At 50.2% G+C, this 23,674-nt stretch overlaps 1 protein-coding gene across 2 annotated transcripts in view; it reads left to right on the forward strand.

The window, feature by feature from the left end:
- Positions 1-23,674, forward strand: part of PIK3R6 (phosphoinositide-3-kinase regulatory subunit 6) — a 51,764-nt gene that overhangs the window by 1,020 nt on the left and 27,070 nt on the right. For both annotated transcript variants that reach the window (XM_040580464.1, XM_040580474.1), the window contains exons 2-3: positions 475-572; positions 6,914-7,102. The gene's annotated coding sequence lies outside the window, so the exon portion shown is untranslated. The remainder of the gene's footprint in view (positions 1-474; positions 573-6,913; positions 7,103-23,674) is intronic.

The following is a 23,674-nucleotide window of genomic DNA, read 5'->3' on the forward strand; positions in this document are numbered from 1 at the left end:
GCTTCACCCACTGAGAGGCCCTGGAGGAGCTGCCTCATCTCCTCTCACCAAGACTGCTAGGGTGTTCCCACAGTGGAGGGGAAGATGATTTTTGGCTGCCAGCAGATGGAGCGGATTGAAAAAACTGGGAAAGTAACTTAAAAGGCGTAATCGTTACATTGCAGGGCGCTAGAAAGAGATGCTTCACCTATTCCTCTCAAATTCTGTTTTTTCTCTGGGAAATTTTTAAGGTTCATATGTCATGATTTGTTATTTCTCCTTTGTGGTTTCTCCTGTCTATCTTCTTTTCCTGGCTCTCCATCCCTGGCTTTAAAAAGCCCCAAGAAATAAAATCCCTAAGGTGTTGAATTTTTAGAAGATCCCCAGCAGTGAAGAAATGAGAAGAGAAAAATGAAATTGTAAATCAATAAGAATCTGTCATGTTGTTGATGTAAACCAAACCTGTTTTACCTAGTTGTGATGTCCCTTTTTAAGAAATGTGGAGCTGGTCTGTGAAGCAGAGAGAGACCCAGCAGTGATGAGTCAACGCCAACAAAGGGATTCAAGCGGGGAAATTCTTCACAACTACAAAGGTAAGAAAGTGTGGTTGGTGTCAGCAAACACTCCTGCTTCTTCAGGAAGCAACTTTCTGTATCTCTGAAAGCATTCAGCACTCCCTGAGTTACACTGGGTGACATCAGAAGATCTCCCTATGGTTCATCCAAGGGGACAGTACCATTTCCCTCATCCTACACATGCAGGTCATGCCATCGTGGAGGAAAGAGGACAGATGGTGCCAGACCCACCTGGCTAAGCTGTGGGTTCCTCGCTGACCTGCCACGAGGAGGACATGGCTGGGTTGCTGGGTTGAAAGCAGGTGACAAACAGCAAACACAGGAGCACCTCAGTGTCAGGAGAAGAAAATGAGACACTGGGCTCCAGGAGCAGGATAGCAACTTATGCTCGTCCTGTAAGCATGTTAGCAGTGAGACAAGGAGACAAGGAAAAACTGGTCAGGTCCTTGATGGAGATGGATGATGTTGAAAGTTTCAAAGACATGTTTGCGTGAACTGGGAAGAGTCCAGCTGGGAGCTGGTGGCTTCAGTACAACTGTCAGCCACAGGGCCAGGTCCCCCTACAAGGCAGGTGCACTCAGGAATGTGAAGTGCTTTAAATCAGCTGACGTGCAGCAATTCCTGCCAGGATGCTTCTGGCCTCAGCTAAGGGCTCCCTCTTTCAGTGACTTTTGGGAATGGGTGGAGAAAAAGTGAGATTGCGAGACTGGAGAAGGACAACTGAAGGACCAGCTTTTGGAAAGGGGGAAGGAGCTGGAGCGCTCTCAGCTTAATTCAGCTGCTGGGAAAATACCAGCGTAAACCAACCCTTTGCAAGTACCTGGAAATTACAGGGAAGGGAGTGATTTATCAGAACCAAACCAAGCTTAAACAAATGTGGTTTTGCTCCTATGGCAGCACAATGAAACCTGAGGACGCTGAGGAGTTGTCTGAACATGATGGAGTTTCTGCCGCCACCTCTTGTGCTGCCTGTAAGGGATGGGGGGAAACAGAGCCGGTGCATTCACCGCAAGCCGTCAGCCACAGTCTGAGTTCATTGCCAAGCTGGGAGGGTGGAGGAAGGTGGCTGTGCAGGGCCTGTCCTGCTGGTGGGGTGTTCCAATCTATTCTTTAATGAGACAGGAGATGAAGCAAAAAACATCTGAATTACCTTCATAGGTGAACCTGTGCAGGAAGCGAGTGCAGTAGAGAACTGGGATTTAAAGTGAATGGAGCTCAGTCCAGGTTTTTAACCTCTCCATAGGTTGCTGTTCAACAGGGACAAGCACCAGGTTTCCCCTTGGAACAGGACTGACAGAGGGCTGGGGAGCAGCTGGGGAGGCAGCGGTTCTGCTGGAAAAACTGTGGGGATGCTGGGGGTCACAGGCTGGCTCTGAGCTGCTGTACCCCACCCGGGTGTCGTGGGTCAGGCTCTACCGGCATAAAGAGGAGCACCACTGGCATGAAACAGCCAGGTCCACCCTCTTTCCTCTGCAAACTGCCAAACGATGGACAACGTGGCCTCTGAGAGGGGATGTAGTATTTGGACTCCACTGGAGAAGGCTGGTGATAGGGGATGTTGCAAGGCGCGTGCAGGTTAGGAAGGGGGAGTGGGCAGGGTGGGCAGGCGGGGGGATCAGCACTGGTCATCATGCCTCGGGCATACTCTGGGGGCTGTTTCTGGGTCCAGCCCTGTTGTGGGATTCTGGGAAGTGGCAAACCTTGGGATTAAGCAAGAACCTGCCCCTTTCTCTCCCTTACGCAGCAGGCTGGAAGCTTAAGCAGCATTTCAAGCCCCACTTGTTGGTCCTGAAAAACAGCTGTAGAAACAGTTTCTCCACTCAGCTTATCAGCTCAAGGAGCTGAGCAGAGTGCCTGTGATTAAGGAGAGCTGTTTCCTATTGCACATTATCGCTGGCAGGACCAATACCGAGAATTTGGTGTCATTCCAAAACTGTCACCTTGGTATTCATGGGAGAGCTGTAAATTCTGGGAAAAAGATCCTGGGAGGTGTGAGCTGCAGGCAGCGGAAGCCTAGAGCCCTTGGCGTATGTGCATGCAGCACTTAACGGTTTTAGACAAAAAGCCATCTCTCACCGTTTCAGTAGCTCATCTCTTCCTTGGCACTGACGCCCCGTGAGAGCAGAGTGTGCCCAGCCATCGGCACAAGGCAGCTGTGGCACCCACCAGCGGCCCCGCTCCCATGGGTGCCACACGGCTCTGCTCACAAGTGGGTGACCTCGACTCGCTGTGGGTTTTCCATCACCTGCGCTGCTGGGTGGGTTGTGATACCAGATGTGTAATTGCAGCCCTGAGGATGGCCAGAGCTGGTCTCTGAACAGGATGAAAAGGCAAACCTTGCTGGTTTCTTATCAGTTGTTTGCTCATGCTTATCACAATCAATTTGCTTGGATTTTCAAACCTGTAATTAACCTGTAGGTGAGTGGTTGTGTCTGCTGGTGCTGGTACCTGTACAGTCTTTATCAAGTAAGATAGTTTCCACCCGTGCAGGGCATACTGAGATGCTGATCAGGCTAGAAAAGAAGTCTGTTGTTGTTGTTATTATTATTATCTTCTGCTGCTGCTATCTCCTTATTATGAGTTTTATTCAAGGAAAAAAAAAAGTTGGAGATAGCTTAGTTTAGAGAAATGAAAAAGGCAACTTAAATACCATCAAGCTGGCTGTTTGCTTGGCTTTCCCCCTCCCCACCCCCCCACCCCACCCCTTCTTTATTTGCTAAAGCTGGAGTAAAATGAGAATTGGGCTGAATTCCTGGGTGGGAAACCAGAGGTGCAACATCAAATTATTGCTCGGTTTGTGATCTGTTCCCTTATAAACTTTAGAGAATTCATCCATTGATTAAAGCACTGAGGATCTGGACATCTATCAGGAGGAAGCTTCCCTGCAGGATAGGTGGTTTAGAAGTAGAGCTCAAACAGCATCTTTTTCTTTGCACAAATACCTTTGCTTCCCTCAGAAACTTGGCCGACTTGCTAGGTGTCTCATTAAAGCTGCCACATGATGATGGAAAGTTAAAGCAGGGAAAACTAAAGCATCCCTGAATAGAAACGAGGGCAGGAGGAGAGGTGTCCAGAGCTCCCCTTTGACAGGAGCCTCTGTGTGTTTGCAGGGTGTGGACCAGTGACCAAAATGGGAACGGAAAGTCAGCACCACGATGGGGAGGAGAAACAGCCCCATCTCCACCAGCCCCGCTTGCTGCCAGTGCTGGCATCACTGCTGGCCCCCCCTTGGCCCCCCCAGGGGTGGTGCTGAGCAAGGGGCTGTGGGCACAGGGGCCCATGGGCAGCTGCTGGGGCTGGAGCATGGTGGTAGGAGGCAGCCAGCCCTGGCCGTGCCGGTGCGGCTTGGCCCGCTGTGCACCGCGCTCTGCGGCAGGGAGCTGTGCCCTGGCAGGGCTTCAGCTGGCAGCGGCTGTAGCATCTCGAGAGGAGAGAGGGCTGCGTACTGCTCCCACTGCAGGAAAGCCCCTGTCTGGGCAGTAAATTCCTCTCCGGACTGGAAAGCCCCTCCAGAATTAGGGCTTCAGGTAAGCTCTTTCTGTTTATTTCGGGAGACAGACTGCTTCCATGGGAGGGAGATTCAGACCAGTTCAAAACTGTTGTGTATCCCGGTCATGCACAGGCACCGCTCATTATGGTGCTCCTGCAATACCTGTAAATCACAGAGGACAGTGTTTGCAGGGACAACGAACTGTTTTGTACCTGATCCATAGTGCTTGCCACACAAAGGTTCTCTCTCTACTTTATTTTAATTCTTTTTAAATTTTATTTTTTTAAATTTTTGTTTTCTGACTGCAGCCTTTGTTTGAGCAGCGTTATGCCTGGCTCTTCCTCTTGCCATTGGCAGCACAAATTGGCAGAGGTGTGATGTTATCTGAGGTGATTTGAGCGTTCCCTGTTCTGTTCTCAGGGTGACGGTCAGCTGTGTTTCAGTGTTGAATGGTATCAGTGGCTAACTGGCAGCTCGATACAGAAAATACGGAGAACCAACCCCTTCCTCCCCATCACATGTGTTGCCACAAGAGAATACAACGCTGCGCTCGGGGGAGGGCTGATGCTGAAATCCAGCTGCCGCTATGACTAGAGACAGCGGGTACAGAAAAAGCAGGAGGGAAGGTCTCTAGAAGGGCCCTTTAGCCAAATGACTTTTGGGTTGGGATCCCAAAGTTGATGGCAATGAGGGGAGTGCTGGCTGTGTGCTACAGCAACTGTCCGAGGAAGCTCACTGATATCTTCCGTCTGTAGCTGTGCAGCAGGAGAGAATCCAATTCCAGCAAGAATAAGGGGTGGGGGATGAAGTTTGGCACCTGCAGTGGCCAGCTGAGGGGTGAGAAATGAAAACATCCAGGAGCAAGTGGGAGATCCTGGACTTGAAAGATGCTTGTGAAGCATCACCAAGGCTATAGCACATCCAACAAAGCAGTGCAGCCGGTGCCACTCTTTTCCCCTCCTATGCAATCGTGTGAGGCTCATACTCCCAGTCGTGCCAGTGCATTGGCTTCAGAGCTCGCTTTTCTTTGGCATTTGCATGGGAAGCAGTATCTGTGTGGTGGTCCCTGCCTGCGGCCAGAGCTCCTGCATGCTGGGTAACTCCTGTGGAGGAAGGACAGATGCAACATGGCATCAGAACTGATGGACAGGCACAGGACAAGAAGCTGTTTAACAGTGATGCCCAAAACCTTAGCTCGAGCAGGCTGAAGAAGTTAATTCTGGTGCTAGCAGTGACAAAGTTTTGCAAACGGGTTCCCATGTGTATATGCCACAACTGTGCTGCCCGCAGGGCTGGTCTGGGGTCCACTGGTGCCGATGTGCTCTACAGCAATTCTGTACCGGGGCCAGGACACGTGTGTGTATCCTTCATGAATGGGAGTGAATATGAATGAAAATAAGACAGGGGAAATGAGGATGTTATCATCTGCTGTTGTATGCTGCTGTTGTTTCCCTGGAGCCTTCCTGCCTGCAGGATGGCTGCTCGGGGAGGCAAGCCCACCGGGGGAAGGGGATGCTGCTCAGCTCAGCAGCTTGGCACCAGCACGAGTAGGAACTGAATGCAAGTAACGCTGACAGCCAGTTAAACTGCCTCCTCCTGCCTTTCTCTCCCAGTCAGGAAGGAAGTAGGTTATTTTTAAATCTGGGCCCCAGGTATGTAACTATACCTAATGCTTTTTCTCATGTAAAAGAAGATAGGAAGTGATACAGTATCAGCTACAGTTCCCACGCTCCCTCTATAAGTACTTTCTCCCCTAACCTGCTCACCCCAGAAAAGCTCAGCGCATCAGGCACTGCTGTAGATGACACTTGGGGTGAGGAGCTGCTCTAGCAGGGCGCTGGCCATGAGCGGGGACAGCACTGGTTGTGGCAGTCGCTGGCTGGAGGGCTCGGATGATGCTATGGAGCTTTCCCGAGCATTGTGTGCCGTGCAGCGTGGGGGTGTGCACCAATGCTCCACCAGAGCTGGTGGGCTGCCCCTAGCCCTGTCCCCACCTCCAATAGGGATGAACACTTATCTCCTGGTTTGGGCTGGTCCATGCATCCCTCCCATGTGCCATTTTGGGCTTGTGCAAATGGGTCTCAGCCTTACCTGAGCGTCAGGGCACTGCTAGACCTCAGCAGCCCTGAGCAGCCTCACCCGGGGTCCCATTTGGGCTCATCCCGGGAGCTGCGCTCCTGACACTAGTCACAAGTGGTGACAATGTGACACCCTGCTGAGCACAGCCAGACCTGCTCCGACCAACGTGCAGCCAACACCTCTGTCAATGCAATGTCAGACTTAGTGTTCCAAAAGGGGCTGAGCATCCCCTGCCTGGACTGCATCCCCGTGCTGGCAGCAGGCAGGGGCTGCACTGGGCAGCTGCAGGGGCTGGCATTGAGCAAAAGCAGATGTGTGCAAGATGCTCTGGATGGGAGGTGCTGGCAGAGGCGCAAAACACTGTGCTTGGAACGGGAAGCTGGAAAAGTCTCTCCTTGGACAGACTCCTCCTTGTCTCTCGTAGCAACACTGTTTATTTCGAGGCACTGGGTATGCAGCCTCAGGCGCCCTCCTGCCTCGGCTGGGGCAGCAGTACCGCAGGAGCTGCCCTGGCGCGAGGTGGTGGGTGGCATGGCAGAGGCTGTGCCAGCACCAGGGCTCACCACGTCTGCCACGGGACAGGCTTGTCCCAGAGCAGCCTGACCTGCACGGCTGGTTTTGGGGGATTAGAGGCAGGGCACGGCTAAGCCCTCTTCCACCTGGTCCTGCACGTCCACAGAGCCCCAGGCGAGTGTGACCCATGTGGGGACAGCTTTCTCCTTGAGGGGCTGCTCTGTGAAAGAGGAAGTTGTCTTGAAATAACTCCAGCGCTTCCCTTTTCGCTTTGCAGACTTTGAAGTGTGCTGCGGAGCCTGACAGCCACCCCGTCTCTCTCCCAGCACCCACTGACCCTCGTCGCCAGGCAGAGTGGACCCTGCGATGACTCCTGCGGGACCCCGCTCTGTCTCCCCACGCTGGATGGCACCTCAGGAGCACGTGTGACTTGCAGGGCTCCCCAATGCCTGCCCTGAAGAAGCAGGTAGAGTCCCGGAGGGTGCGTTGCTCAAGGGTCTGTGCATGGGGAAATGCAGTGCTCATCCTCTGTCTCGTCTACTCTCTGCTCCTTTGGGGGGGACCTGCTGCTCTGCTGGTCCCCAGTGCCATGCTTTTACGGGGGAGTGCTTTATGTCTTAAAGGTTGGCAGTGTGTGCATGAGTGCCACATCCCTGTGGATGGAAAACCCTGGAAAGCCCTTCAGTGGGGTCTGTTTGCTTTCCTTTCTCAGCAGGAATTAGGGGAGGGGGCGCTGATGGTGCTGGAGAAGAGGAACGTGCTGCTTCTCTGCAGGAAGGGAGTATTTGTGTAATCTTCCCCTGCTGCACCCTGCCAGCCAGCAGGGTCCTGGTGGAAAACACAGGGCTTGCCCGGGAGCCTGTCCCAGGGAGGAAAGTGGGGACTTTGCTGCCTGCACCCCTGGAGCAGATGCGGGTAGTTTTGATGTTGTTACTGCTCTGGCACTCGTTCAGGGCCCCTGGCCTCTCCCTGCGCATGCAGCCCCCACGCACACCCCGCAGCCAGCCGACAACTGCTTGCTGCTCAGCCCAGATGGGGTGAGCAAAGCACATCGCTGACTTGGGGCTGTTTCAGCACTAGCTCATGCTTATTCCTTTTGCTGTGTGTGGAACAACTCCAGTTGCAAGGAACAGAATCACCTGCCCAGACCTGCTCCCAGCCAGTGCCCACTCCTGGCCTGGCCTTGCTGGGGCTCCCCGCTCCCAGCTCCTTGCCCCGCAGGGCAGGCAGCACCCATGCAGCCAGCACCCGGGGCTGGCTGTGCTCTGGGTTTTGCTGCAGGGGGGGGGGGCTGGGTGGTGCTGGCTGTTTGCAGGCGTGTGGCTGCTCAGCTTCCCCTCCCCTTGGCCTGGGGCCTCATCTGTCCCTTGGGGGCCCTGGGGCGGCAGCAGTGACATGAGCAGCGATGGTAGTGGTGATAAGAGGAGAGTGCAGCAGCCCCATCCAGAAAGGAAACAAAAAGGGGAGTGCCTGGCATCCGAGCTTCAGGAAAGTGTAGATGAGCCAATTCTGTACAACAGGCAGCTTTTAGTCCTCCTCCCCTCTGTGCTCTGTTGAGTATTTTCCACTGCATCCTCTGGCAGCAACCTCTGGCTGCGTCAGAGGCTCCGAGCCTGAGCCATTGCCCCGTGACCACTGAGCCCTGGGATGCCGTTGCCCTCCTGTGGGAATTCTGTGAGCATCTATGCAACTTAGCAGCGGTTTTTCTTTCTGTCTCTGCACTAAGCCTGAACTCAGAAACAAACTCCTCTGGGCTTCAAGGTTTGATTTAGCACCCCTGAGCATTATGCAAACTTTTAGGTGTGTACTTGTTTGGTACTTCGGTCATGGAGTGAGCATGTGGCTCTAAAGGCTTTCTCAGCCAGTTTCCAAGTTTCTTTGTGGATGACCCAAATCCATGAGACATTAATATATGCTATGAAGCTCTGCTGTGATGGTGTTTCTACCCCAAAACAGTTTACCATATGTTTTGGTTCTTTTACTCCTGTTTCCTAAAGAGATAGAGCTATGAGACTTCACTGTCTGTTGCCTGTCCATCATTCTGGGATAGCCCATGGTCAAAGGTAGCCCCAAATCAGACGGAGTGATATGGAGAAATAGTGTGAAATGGGGACGCTTAACACCGACTGTGATTGTATATGTCTGCTCAAGGAATGTGGGTATGGTGACTGGTCATGGGTGCGGTGTCTGGTCACACAGGCACACAGCTCTGAGGAGACAACTACAGTTCTTGAGGAGACGCCTGCCCCTCTTCCTCTAACAAAGGGGAGATGGGGAGACGCCTGCCCTTCTTTCTCTAACAAAGGGGCTATTTAAAAGAGAATGAGAGAAGATGAGAGACATTCAAATGCTATCTAGAGGGAGGGAGTGCTAAGTCTCCTTGCTGGAGAAGATGGGATGGTCACAAGAACATGACTCACCTACAAACCTGCAAGACCACCACATTCCAGGAAACGGACTGATAAGCTAATTAACATACGAAGCGGGGTTTAGGTAACAAATATGTATAGGCGCTAATTGAATATTCATTTGTTTCATTGTATAAATGTGGGATGGTTCGTCACTTCGGGCATGCACGCTTGTGGAGGAGCGATCCCCCGTGCATCTGCGCGCAATAAACATACCTACTTTATAACTTTCGAGTTATAGAGTCTAATTCCGTACGTCAGTTTTGGCGAGCCAGGCAGGAGGATTTCTGCTCGGCTGAGGGACCAGCTGCGGAGCGGACGCTCCTAGGCGCGCCCCGGGAGATTTCCTCGGAGGAGCCTCCTCTTCTCAGCTGTTCCCCCGGGAGCAGAAAAGAACCCCTGGATCCGCGGATAAAACGGTATGTTTAGTAACGGGGCGGCTGGTGAGACGCACGGAGACGTCCGGCGCGCAGCGTAGTCCCCAGGAGGAAAGGTACCTTGGGAGGGGGTTTGCTGACCAAGGGGTGGCCGCTAGCGATCTTGAGGGCAGATCGAGCAAACCCGAGGTTACTGCCATTCCTAAAAGCCCGGAGGCCTCGTGACGGAAAGCGGGGGGGCGGGACGGAATAAGGCGGAATCTCACAGGAACAAGAGGGACCTCTTAGCAAAAGTAAAAGGGAAACTTTTGCGTAGGAAAAAAGGGGGAAGCTAAAAACTTCCATTGGGTTGTCTTAAGGATTGGGGAATTCCTAGAATATAACAACTGAAATAGCGCTCTGTGTCTTGTTTGTTCTATGTGTTGTCTTGTTACATGTTCAAAACTTGGAGTTATGAAATGTATGTTGAAAAATAATAATATTCTGGTAATTCGTGGCAAATTGCGGAAAACTTAACACTCTGCTTAAGACCAGGAAAAATGTGTTTTTTTGTTTGTTGTTTGTTTTTTGGCAATTGTTCATTGAAATGCATACTTTGTGAACTGTCAGTGTTCCTAAAAGTTGTACATAAGTGCACGGTACCGTATAACATACTGCTTGTGTGACTGCGGGCTGCCCGGAGAGTGTGAATGGTGTGATTGAGATGCGCATTTTGATTTTCCGTGTATAGCTTAATTATTTTGACTGAGTGTGAGTGCAAGAGTGCTTGAGACGCGCGTTTGAGTGCAAAACAAGTAAGGAGCTCTATCTGTGTTTCCGACCTTAGGGTGGCTAAGGCGGCCGGAGAAAAAGTGATTAAAATTGCAAAATGGGAAATGGAAGGAGTAAGCCCTGTGAAAAATCGCCTTTGGGTTGTATATTAAAACATTGGAGTGATATCGTAGGACATGGTGGTACCGAAAATAGAAGAAAATTGATTAAATATTGTAATCAGTGGTGGCCTTTGTATAAATTGGAGAGTGATGCGAAATGGCCTCAGGAGGGAGGAACGTTAGATTATAACACTCTCCTGCAATTAATGTTGTTTCTGAGGAGAGAGGGAAAGTGGGATGAAGTATCATATGCAGACATGTTCTTCGTCCTCCAGGACAAACCTGAGTGGCAAAAGGACTGTGGATTAGTACCCCCTCGGGATCCTATGGTACTAGCACTAGAAAGAGTGCGGGATTAACATCACCTGATCTTTGATTATGGCTCTAGAAAAGGATGGGAAAAAAAAAACTGAGACCTAAACTAGGAAGATGTTCTTGTTGAAATTTTTGTGTTAAAAAGCTCAGGTTGCAGTTCCTTCTGTGGAGCAACCAGAATGAAACACGTTGTAAGATATAAAAACTTGTACTAATGTATGTAAAACCTGAGGTGGGTGGAGAATCAAAGACCTTGTGAAAGTGTTAAAGTATTGGGGTGAGTTTGTACAAACCCCCGTACCCCCTCGAAGGTGCGGCTGAGTCATGCTGGATGCACGGCAGGGTGTTTGCTATTTGCCTGCGAAGGCTGATATGTAATAACACAGACTTAAAGCAACAAGTAGCAGATTTGCATTCAGGGTAAGAAAGAGTTAAAACAGAAATGCTGCTGCAGAGGCAGGCCTGTGTAACCTGCAGAGCAGGAACAGCATCTCCTGCCCCGAATCCTCCTGATGGTGGGGAGGAGGGGATTGCTGTTGCTGACAATTGAGCAGAAGGACCTGACAATGTCACCCCAATTGCTGCAGCATTTGCAGTACAACAGGACCCATAACTGCCCTTTAGGGCAGGGAATGGGTATGAGGTGGAATTTTAGTGAATACGAAACCAACTTATTTGTTGAACTTCAGTAAAAAATAATTATTTGTTACAGTTGTGGGAGCTGCTGGCCACCAGGAAAACATCCTGAAACCTTTAAAGTACAAACTAAGAAAACAAACAAGAATGCCAAATTCTCCAAAGGCCCTTCTTGGTAGGGACTTATTAGAACAATTGGAGGCAACAATCAAATTTAAAAAGGGGAAGTTACTCTGGAGGTAAATGATCATCAATACATACAGGTTATGAGCCTATCTTTGGCCAGTACTCCTATAAAAAGGGAAATTAATACCAGAATTATTGATCAGGTATATCCCGGAGTATGGGCAATTGACATACCGGGACGTGCCAAGAATGCATCACCTGTTATAGTAAAATTAAAGGAAGGACAGGGTGCGATAAGAATTAAACAATACCCACTAAAAAGGGAAGATAGGGAAGGAATTCGTCCAAATATAGAGCGATTCATAGAATTAAAACTACTAAAAGAATGTGAGTCAGAATTTAACACATCTATCCTCCCAGTTAAAAAACCTGATGGGTCTTATAGGATAGTTCAAGATTTAAGGGCCATTAACAAAATAACAGAGGATCTGTATCCTGTAGTAGCTAACCCCTATACCTTACTAACCACCCTGACACCTGACCTAGCTTGGTTCACAGTTTTAGACTTAAAAGATGCCTTCTTTTGCCTCCCTCTCCATGAAGCCAGCCAAAGAATTTTTGCTTTTGAATGGGAAAATCCCAGAAGCGGTCGAAAGACCCAGCTCACATGGACGGTGTTGCCACAGGGGTTTAAAAATAGCCCCACAATTTTTGGAAACCAATTAGCAAAGGATTTGGAGTTATGGGAACCACCACCAGGAGAAGGGAAAGTGTTACAATATGTAGACGATCTTCTTATTGCAACCAGAACCAAAGAATCTTGTATTATTTGGACTGTGAGCCTGCTGAACTTTCTGAGACTACAAGGATATCGGGTTTCTAAGAAGAAGGCACAGGTGGTGTTACAACAAGTCACATACCTAGGGTACGAGATCAGTGCCGGACAACGGGTCCTAGGGAAGGCCCGAAAAGAAGCCATATGCCAAGCCCCCCGACCACGAACTGTAAAGGAACTGCAGACATTTCTGGGAATGACAGGATGGTGCAGGCTTTGGATATGTAATTATGGCTTGCTTGTTAAACCATTATATTCCCTGATAGCAGCTAATCAGAAGGATCTTCAGTGGGATGCTGAATCAGACAGAGCTTTCCATGAACTGAAGAAAGCCTTGATGTCGGCACCAGCACTAGGACTTCCTGATGTGAGTAAGCCATTTTTCCTATTTTCCCATGAGAAACAGGGAATGGCATTAGGAATACTGGCACAAGATTTGGGACCATACAGACGGACAGTGGCATACTTCTCTAAACAGCTGGATGCCACTGCAAAAGGGTGGCCTGGTTGCCTGAGAGCAGTAGCAGCTGTCATCCTAAACATCCAGGAGGCCCGGAAGTTTACCTTGGGCCAGAAAATGACTGTCTTAGTATCCCACACAGTGTCTGCAGTCCTTGAAACAAAAGGGGGGGGCATTGGCTCTCCCCACAGAGATTCCTAAAATACCAGGCCATAATGGTGGAACAAGATGTTGAGATCGTGACTACAAACATCGTCAATCCGGCCTCATTTCTTAATGGGAATGTTGGCGAATCAGTCGATCATGACTGTCTAGAAACAATCGAAGCCACTTATTCTAGATCTCAAGGATGTTCCTATTAATGGAGCTGAACATTGGTTCACGGATGGGAGCAGCTATATGCTGAATGGAAAGCGACATTCCGGATATGCTGTTACAACCTCTGAAGAAGTGATAGAATCGGGACCGCTACCAGCTGACACTTCGGCACAGAAGGCTGAAATCATAGCCCTTACTCGAGCTCTGGAGAGAGCTCAGGGAAAACCTATAAATATTTGGACTGATTCTAAATATGCCTTTGGAGTGGTACATGCTCATGGAGCAATATGGAAAGAAAGGGGACTGTTAAACTCCCAAGGAAAAATCATCAAACATGCGGAAGAAATTTTGAAACTCCTAAATGCGGTCCAGCTTCCTGAAAGGGTGGCAATTATGCACATCAAGGCACACCAGAAAGTGAGCACAGAATTAGAAAGAGGAAATGAACTGGCGGACAGGGAAGCAAAACAGGCAGCCAGAAAAGCAATCAAGGTAGAGGGTGCGCTAATACCCGATGGACAAATATCTCTAGAAGGTAAACCAGACTATACTAAAGAAGATCGCAAACTGATTTCTGACCTAAAGGATCATATAATGAGGAAGGGTGGGCTGTAATCTCACATGGGAGAATAGTGATTCCTTCCTACATGGTATGGTCAGTAGTTCGGGAAGAACATAGAAAAAGGCACTGGGGGGCAGAAGCTCTATATAAGGATCTCACTAAAAACATAATAGCACGAAACTCGTATACTACTATTAGACAAGTAACCCAACAATGTGATCTTTGTCTCCAGACTAATCCTAAGATTACCAAGGGGCCAAAGTTGGGAAAAATTGGGAAAGGAAATGTTCCAGGGCAACATTGGCAGATTGATTTCTCGGAACTTCCTAAAAAAGGGGGGTATCGATATTTATTGGTACTAACAGATACCTTTTCAGGTTGGCCAGAAGCCTTCCCGTGCAGAACTGCTAAAGCCCGGGAAGTGACCAAAATACTGCTCCAAGAGATAATATCTAGGTTTGGAGTCCCAGCGGTAATGTCCTCGGATAGAGGACCACTTTTTGTGTCCAGAATAGTGCAACAGATCAGCCACCATCTAGGAATAGATTGGCAATTACATACCCCATACCGACCACAATCAAGTGGCCAGGTGGAAAAGATGAATCATCTAATCAAACAACAGATTGTCAAGCTAGGTCAAGAAACAAATCTAACTTGGCCCCAGTCTTTGCCATTAGCTCTTACACAAATTCGAACTAGACCAAGAGCAAAAGAGGGGCTTAGCCCATTTGAAATTTTATATGGACAACCCTATGGGGTACAAAAGGGGACGTCTTCACAGATTGGTGAAGAAACAATGACTTCCTATATGGTGGCACTAAACAAACAATTAATAAGAATTGAGAAGCATGTGATGGGAACACGCAGTAGGGGTCTGGATGGACCTGTTCACGATATACAACCAGGGGACTATGTATACGTTAAGTGTGTTGCAGATAAAACCCTGGAACCACAGTGGACCGGACCTTTTCAAGTCCTACTCACCACCTACACCGCAATCAAGGTTGAGGGACAGAATTCTTGGATTCACCATACCCGGATCAAGAAAGCCCCTGCAACTTCATGGAGAGTAACCCCAGATAAAAAAGAACTGAAACTCAAATTTACTCGGACAAATGGGAACAATGTGGGTGGCAAGTAAGTGAACCTGAGCGGTTGTGGATCCACCATATGGGAAGGGCACCACAACAAACAATATAGAACAAAAGAGTCTGGGACTGAGCCAGTGGCCAGTCTTGCCCAACTTGTTATCAGTAAGCCCCAACTCAAACAAAGAAATTTTTGATCAAAACAGATTTATATGTATATATGAGGAACGTTTAGATTCCTAAAATGATCAATAGTGGGTTTAAACCATTTGTGGGTTTTTGTACCCTCTCTCTTGCCTACAACCAAGAGCCTGATAACTGGCCTTGGAATCATGCCCAGAAAAAACACACTGGAATAATGGGAAAGGTGGACTCAAAGACGAAACTAGCTATGGTGTTTTTTTCTGAAAATGAGGTGTACCAAAGGAATCAATGGGATCGGGAGGATGTACACAAAATCGACCGATTATGGGGAAAATTAGGAGATAGGATAAAAGTAGGGTGTCAAACATACAATGAAAAAGATAACACCAAGATTTCAGGAGACACCCTGATTAATGTCAGAAAGGTAAATAAGGAATTTACCCTTCTAAATACAGCCATGTGCTTTAATTCACGGGAATGTTGGCACAATTTTACCTTAACTGAGCCCATCTTTATAATATGCCTAGGAAAATATACTTTTGAACATAGAACATGGGCCAGAAAGATAGGCGACAAGTGGCAAACACTAGATTTAGAATCTTGTATTATGCGAGAACAGCAAGGCTTCCTCTGTGAAAGCAATACTATAATGGCTCAGGATACTTGTTTAGATACAGATCAAAAATATGTCATTTTGAGGCCCAACCAAATGCAAACTTGAAAACAGTAATTATATATGCAGGGAAGGAATGTGCGTGTTTGAGAACTAAGTGTAACACAATAACTGTAGATGGGGAGGTAAAGGAGACTGCACAATATTCAAATTACTGTATCTGTAATTTTACATCTAACTTTACCCTATCACAGATGATAATTCCTACCCCCATAGGACTAAATATAAGCAGAATAAAAGAACTATTAAAACATGCAGATTTTACAACGTATACTGAAAGAAACCAAAGAAAAGGGACATGAAACTCTTCTTATGATCCATCATGATGTAGAGGGGATCAAGAAAGTTTTAAAAAAGGTAGAACAGGATGGAAACCATAATTGGTGGGATACTCTCTTTGGCTGGTCACCTGCAACAGGAATTCTTAACACTATGGTACACCCCATTGTGATCTTATTGATCAGTTTAGGAATTTCCTTAATACTAACCATTATGTTATATTTGTGGGTTTGGAGAATGTTTAAAAGGGTAACACTTACGTATGATGCTTTATATCATTCGGGAAGACTGCTTAAGTAAAAGAATTTACTTAATCTAATAAAAAGGGGGGATTGATATGGAGAAATAGTGTGAAATGGGGACGCTTAACACCGACTGTGATTGTATATGTCTGCTCAAGGAATGTGGGTATGGTGACTGGTCATGGGTGCGGTGTCTGGTCACACAGGCACACAGCTCTGAGGAGACAACTACAGTTCTTGAGGAGACGCCTGCCCCTCTTCCTCTAACAAAGGGGAGATGGGGAGACGCCTGCCCTTCTTTCTCTAACAAAGGGGCTATTTAAAAGAGAATGAGAGAAGATGAGAGACATTCAAATGCTATCTAGAGGGAGGGAGTGCTAAGTCTCCTTGCTGGAGAAGATGGGATGGTCACAAGAACATGACTCACCTACAAACCTGCAAGACCACCACATTCCAGGAAACGGACTGATAAGCTAATTAACATACGAAGCGGGGTTTAGGTAACAAATATGTATAGGCGCTAATTGAATATTCATTTGTTTCATTGTATAAATGTGGGATGGTTCGTCACTTCGGGCATGCACGCTTGTGGAGGAGCGATCCCCCGTGCATCTGCGCGCAATAAACATACCTACTTTATAACTTTCGAGTTATAGAGTCTAATTCCGCACGTCAGGAGGAGATGACTTTTTGGCACTGGGCAAGATGGCACAGGGCAGCTAGCAATGGGTTTACTGGACCTTAGGGACAACATGTTCAGGTTGTTGTATAACAGAAATATTGCCTTGTGTTTTGCTACAAAAATAAAATAATCTCTGCTTCATGGAAGGGCTGTGGGGGAGGTGACTGGCCACTGTTCCCCATTGCCAGGCACCAGCTTGCACATCCCCATTGCAGCAGTTTCCATTTTCTCTTTTGTGTTCAGCCGGTTTCCCTCTGAGATTCCTGTGAACACTTTCTCAGAGCAGTCCTGCTTGTATTGGGCAAGGTCTTGCTCCACTGGTGACAGGGACCTTCGTGTAAAACCTGTCTGTGGCCCGTTTGTCAGGGGTTGCCCTGTGCACCGTCTCACTGGGATATACTGGATTTCCACCTCCCCACCACCTTCTGATACATGGGCTGGGCACAGCTGTGCTTGTGGCAGGGCCATAATGACCTTTTATCAGCCACCTTTGCGTGGGTTTGCAGCCAGCATCCCCCGTGTGCTGAGCCCCAGTAGGGATCTGACAGAGGGGAGCTCAGATTTTCACCAGAAATGAGAGCTCCCCTGCTCCAAGTGTTTGGGAAAGAGCTGACCCAAGAAGACTCCTGGTCTGGTTGTGTCCAGCCTTTCTAGCGTTGACCACATCTCTTACCCAGATGTGGGGGCTCTCAGGAGTTGCTTCCCCAGTTGCCTGCTTGCTTTTGTGAGCTTTGCTGGCGTTAATGGCTGTTCTGAAGGCAGATGCTGTGTTGGCTGAGTCACGTCTTTCTATTTTGAGGTGCGACATGCCTTGGAAGACAGCACCGTCCATCAAACATGGTTTGGGCAGGAGCTCTCCAAGGGAGTGATCTGTGCTGAGGGATGGGTTTTGCTTGTGAGTCTCTAATGTGCTTCTTCAGTCCAGACTGGTGTTACTGGTGGTGTTCACGGTCCTGCTGAAAGCAGTGGTTTCTGTTGTTGCCTGCACCATGTAATTAAATCTTGTTATTGGCCTTGTCCTCCTGGTGCAATGCTATATACTCGCCCTTCCTTGCTAATCTGCTTCTTTTAGCCTGGGGGGGTTGCCCTGCCAGCAGTTGTCACGTTGTTCATTTCCCCACTGCCAGAGCGATGCCAAGAAACGCCACTAGCTTGGTCATCTGCTGACAGCAGAGGAAGGCACCATGCACAACATGCTGGGGTCACTTCGGCTCTGGTCACCCCCCTCCTGTGCACCCCCCCCAAGCCCACGAGCAATTGCTCCGTGCCCTCCTGGAGCCCTGGTGCCCGCCCCTCCGCTGTCCAGCAGATGTGACCCCCCGGGTGCAGCTTCCAGCAGAGGCTGGGTGGAAGCTCCTCCGCTGTGGATGGGAACAGCACCATGTCCCTGTCAGAGCTGCCACTGGGACACCATCGCATCGCCTGGGGAGAAAAGACCTGAGCTATACACAGCGCTGGGTTCACCACTGAGGCTTCTGGATGCAGGTACCCATGTGGTGGTGCCTTACGGTCTGGTGTCCAGGTTGTGCCTGTGGTCGGGGGAGGTAGGTGGGTGCTGCTGTGCTGCCCTGGCCGCTGCCAGGGTGCTGCGGGGAACAGGAACGTGGCATCATGGCACCAGCTCAACCACGTTCAGCAGCTCCTTCCCGCCTGAGTGCATCTCACTGCAGCCCGGCGCGAGCTGCTTGCTCCACAGCACGAGATACTGAACACACCCTGAAACTGCCGTTGAAACCTCGAATTTCTTTGTGAGGGTTAAAGGATTTGCTGTCAACATAAAACTGTTTTATCCCAGCTGTTGACAGAGCATGTCTGTAGAGTGAAGGGGCTGTACCAGCAGTGGCTGTGCCACCAGTGGCTGTACTGGTGAAGGCACTGTACAAGGCAGGGATTGCTCAGGGAATGGGGCTGTACGGAGGCAAGGAGCAGTTGTGCCATCCCACAGCCCCTTCCACCTCATGAAAGGAGCCGTATCCCTGCCTGCCCTCTCCCAGGCTGGCCCCGTGTGGCACCCTGAGCTCTGTCTGCTTTGATTTCCCCCTCAGGTGGACAGACAGCACTTGCCTGGGCTGTTTGTGTGAGCAAACCTGGCAGCAGTTTTCAAAATGCACTTATTTTTTCCCTCTGATTGTTTTTTCCAAAGCTGACTCTGGGAATGGAAAGAGATGCTAAATCTAAAAAGCCGATGCTTCCGGAAAACTCATTTCTTTCCTTAGAAAGAATGAAATGTGACATTGTTGAGGAAGTCTCCAAAGAGTCATTAGTGTCCAGGAAGCCACTCAACTTCCACGCCAGCTTTAGCAAAGGGCTCCTGGGCTCATCCAGTCCTGATGGGCAGATGAACGTCCACTGCCATGTGAGCTGCAAAGGTGTTTCATTAGTGAAATGGCTGTAAGAGCTGTTCTCGCCTTCTCCTTCCATGGGCATGAGTCTCCCGGCAGGGACGTGCCTCGCCAGAGCAGCCAGCAGGCAAGCGGCGCAGTGAAGTGTTGCTGGAAAGCAGAGTCTGAGCCTGAGATGTGTTTCCTTGGCAGTGACAGCCTGAGGGAGAGCATCTGGTTTCATATCAGAGCTGTCTGAAACCATGAGCCCTGCCAGGTTTTGAGCTGAAACCAAAAATCTGTGCAGACGGGGGGCTCCAGGCTGGCCTGCAGCACGCATGCCCCCCTGCTGCCCCAGAAGCCTGTCTGGACAAGACCAGAAATGAGGCAGGGCATCTCTGCATTTTTTTGACTTGCATAATGAAAGTTTTGGTTTGTTTTCATTTTAACCGGCGGCTGATGTGAGGTGAGATGGAGCCAGACCCTGCCCTTGGTGTGTATCCACGGTTCAGGTCCTCACGGGATGCTGGAGCCGCTGTTGCCTGGGCAGTAAGGCGGCTGGAGGCTGGAAGCTGCGTTTGTCCCGCTTTCCTACCTGAGCTGCCAGCTGGGCTGGAGGTCGGGATCAGGGCCAAAAAGAGCGGCTGCTCCACTGGCAGATGGATCTGGTTTAAGAGGAGGATGCAAACAGGATGTCAAACCTGCCTCTGATGGACTCCCCTGCATGATTTTCCTGCAGCACCAGTTTGTCCCGGTGTAAGCAACGATGCTGTGCCCAGGGGAGCAATTGCACAGCGTTTTGGGAGCTGTCGGCTGCACTTTTGAGCAGCACAGAGGATGCAATGTCAGATCCTCAGGTTGGCTTGGGGGAAACAGCCCTTCAGCTCCTGCAGTGAAGAAATCCCCCTTTGGCTCACGTCTGATCCTTGTGTTCCAGCCGTTCTCGCCAGAGCTAAAAGGGAACGCGGGCTGGGCAGCCGCCCCGGAGCTTTGTAACATTAGACGAAGCCTCTGATGTGCTACTTTCATAACCCATCTTGCTTGAAGGCAACTGCAGGGAGCAGGGGGAGGGCAGTGTGAGGGGGGTGGCGAATTCTGATCTCCTCTACAGGATATCTGTCATCTCATGATGAAACGCTGCGAGTGCATGTGTTCATGTGTCTCCCCTACGGCTCAGCACTCGCCATGTCTCCCTTCAGGACACCCTGGTGCTGAACATCTCGCTCGCCGCTGCCAATGGTATTTGTACGATCCTTCCTTGCACTGGGAGCAAGCTGGGGTGTCTGCTGCAGGAATGGGAAGAGTTGGGATTGGGGCAGTAGCCGGCAGTGGGATGGGGGAGAGGGGAGAGGAGGAGTGCAGCTTTCCATACTTTGTTCCTGTGCAATATGAGGGTTTTTCTTTGTGAGCGTCTGTAGCTGAGCTGATAAACAACCACAGGAAACCTCAGACGTACCCGTGTAGTGAATTTGTAACTAAATACAGGGCTGCAGAAGGCGTGGAGAGACTGGCTTTGGAGCGGGACTAAATATAACTCAGAGAAAGCAAGTGTGCGCGTACCACGGGCTGCGCTTGCCGTGCCATGTCACTGCTGTCCTTGGGCAAAGCGGGGAGGTGGGAGAGGGGACATCCCCCAGGGCTGGGATATGGTCAGCAGAGCTGTGGGTAATGGCATTTGGGACCCAAGGAGGGTGTGCGGGGCAGCGGAGGATGCCTAGACACGTTGGAGAGCTGGGGCAGGATGGTGCAGCCAAAGCTTCCCAAGGAAGCCTGCCTGCCTGGTGCTAGCCCAGCTCCCACCACCAAAGGGTTTAGGTTCAGCTTTTCTTTCACAGCTTCAGGTATTTGCGCATCGTTCAGTCTGTGTCTTGTGTGTTTCACCTAGGCGAGGGGTTTTGGGTTTTAGTGATTTCCGCTAGCTTTTGATAATCCATGAGAGAGCAGCAGGTCTTTTGGGGAGGCTGTGCATCCCCGTGTTGAATGTCTCCAGGGGACAGCCTGAGCCAGTTCTCTCCACTGAGTACAATTGAGTTGGGATGACTCGTGTGGATGGACACATCTCCATCCTTCTACTATGGGATTTTCAATCTCACCCCAGCATCCTCACATTCTGAGGGCTTAAAAAGGACTGAGATTCAACTCCTGCCATGGACTGGAGCTAAAAGGGAAATACCCTTTTCATGGGACAGGGACATGCTTTCCTCCTCCAGCTTGTGCACCAGGCTGTGGAGGCAATCCCATTGCTGGGCCACATGCTAGCTGGGAAGTTTGCCTGGCTGGGCTTTGTTGTAATGCTCAGCAGAATGGAACAGGCTGGAGGACCTGGGATGCTGTGGGGTGGGACATGGCCCAGGCAGCCTTCTGAAACTCAGATCTCATCCCAGTCAGGCTTTATTTACTGGTAGAGGTGTTTGCTGGCAGTGTGTTGGCAGCAATCTGAAAATCCATCGGCTGTCTTGGTGGTGAGGCTGTGACTGTGTGGTGCCTTGCTCTGACTGTCTCTGCTCAGGCTACAGCTGCTCAGGGGTGCTTGGAGGCTGGTGCTCAGGTGAGCTCTCTTCTGGTGTGGGACTAGGTAGTGCTGAGCCTGATCCAGGGTCCTCTGGGACTGCAGGACCCATAGCCTGACACCTACAAGGATGCTAGCCCATGTTATAATTTGAACAGTTTGACAAAGGCTGAGTGAGAATGGATCCTCCTTCATGGAGGACAAGAGCAGCCCAGCCTGGTCTCTATGTGCAGTAGGGACTGATGAACCTACAGGGAACAATGTCTGTACAACCTGGTGGTGCCCACCCAGCCGTAGCTAGGACCCTACAGATGCATTCAAAAATCAGAGTAACGTGTGATCTGCTGAAACCCACCTTGTGACTGTCTTTGGTGCTGATCCTGCTAATGACCAGTCCTCAGAAAAAGGAGAGGGCATCGGTGTGGTCTCCCCACTATGCCTCCCTGGCTGTAAGCACTGGGCAGGGGACAACATGGGAGGAAGGTGACTATTTCCTTGTGCAGGCCTGGGCCAGAGCATGATGCAAATGGGAAACCCGTGCTTAGGAGGAAGGTGGTTTGATGGGATGAACGTTGGAAGGATGGAGGGGTGAGGAGGGAGGCAGAGAGCTGGAGGATCTCAGCCCCAGTGGCCTCACCTCTGAATGGGACTGCCCTTCGTCTTGTGTTAGCTTGGCTAAAATAGAGCAGCCGTCACAAACTGTTCCCTGCCGCCGGGTCCCCATTAACTGCTGCCCTGCAGAGGAGGGACACTGAGGAGCTCACACCTGATGCTCAGCCATGTCTGTCTCATGCTGTTTCTGGCACCCTGGAAGTTTGGAAAAGGAGGACGAGGCTGCAAAGCCTTTTAACCCATGTTCTTATCTGCAGGTTTCCAAGGTGAACTGTGCTTCCAACGCAAAATTCTTCATTTTTAAGAATATAGCCAGATGGTTCCCATAACTACCCCAAAGTCTTGGTAAAGGTGGCTTTTGAGCCTCCAAGGTTTTTTCACTAAAACCCTCATAGTTATTGAAAACTGAAAGGAGGAATGTAACTTCCCTTCTTGCCCTTCCTTTTTAATTTTTTGCTGCAAATGAAATAAAATACAGCTGATGCCATGGGTATTTTAAGAATTGCAGAGAGGAAGCAGGGATTTGCAGCTCTGCAAAGAAGTGGGATGAATGCAGAGAAGACCGGTCTTGCTGAGCTGGCAGACAACAAAATAATCAGTTACGGGATGAAATGTGCTTCGTGTCTGCTGCAGGGAAGGGAAGAGATCCAAGGGAGGAGGAGGGGGACAGAAAGCAGAGAAGCCCTTACGGGTGTGGAGCTTCTGAACTGAGCGGCTTCTGCCTCTTGCCAGCACTTTTGCAGGACTGGCTTTTATGCCCCACACCACTGTATTTCCCCTCAACTCATCTAGCGTCTCCCCGTCGTCATGTGCGTTGGCTGGGGCCTGTGAGCCCTTCCTGTTCCTGGGTAGAAAGCCTGTGGTCACCGGTGAGCTCAGACTTGCACACAGAGCAGAAGCCAGCCCTGTCCGTGTTCGGCAGCGGTGTGTGGGCTCCGGTGCAGATGCCACCAGGACCACCGCTTCGCCTTCTAGCTCCCGCCCGCCGCACCTCGGCCGAGGAGCCGGTGCTCTTCAGTTGCGCCTGATCCGCTGCTGCCTCCTCCCTCCTCCTCCTCACAATGTGCCTGCTGGAACAGTCCTGTGCCCCGAAGGGAGCTGTGACCCTGGGAGCTGGAAGGACCCAAGAGAAGGTGAGTGCAGCCTGGAGATGAGTAGTCTGGGACAAGGTCCTTCCTTGTGTGGTCCCTCTGCTCCTGCTCGCAGTGGGGACGATGGTGGGGTTCCTACCCCCAGCCTTCAGGGGAGTGGGCCAGGGGTTCCCAGGTGGAAGGTCTGAGTTATTCCAGCAGGCACTAGAACCAGTGCAGAGCCCATCCCCAGAAATGGGGACAATATCCCCCTGCTTGTGCCGGGGACCGGTCATTTCGAGAGGGATATGAGGCAGGCAGAGAGGGCTGTCTGTAGTGGGGGGCTCTGTCTTGTGCTCCCCTTCTCTGGGGACTGCGCTGACACTTGCTGCCAGCAGCCACCCCCGCCTGCTGCGCTGGGATCTCGGGATGTGGCAGTTAGTGTTGAGGGTCTGGTCCTAGGGACTCAGTGGAGTCCCCTCGGCTGAGTGTGTCCCTGCATGAGACAC

Source organism: Falco naumanni, chromosome 1 (genome assembly GCF_017639655.2).
Source record: "Falco naumanni isolate bFalNau1 chromosome 1, bFalNau1.pat, whole genome shotgun sequence".
In the NCBI taxonomy this organism is placed as follows: domain Eukaryota; kingdom Metazoa; phylum Chordata; class Aves; order Falconiformes; family Falconidae; genus Falco; species Falco naumanni.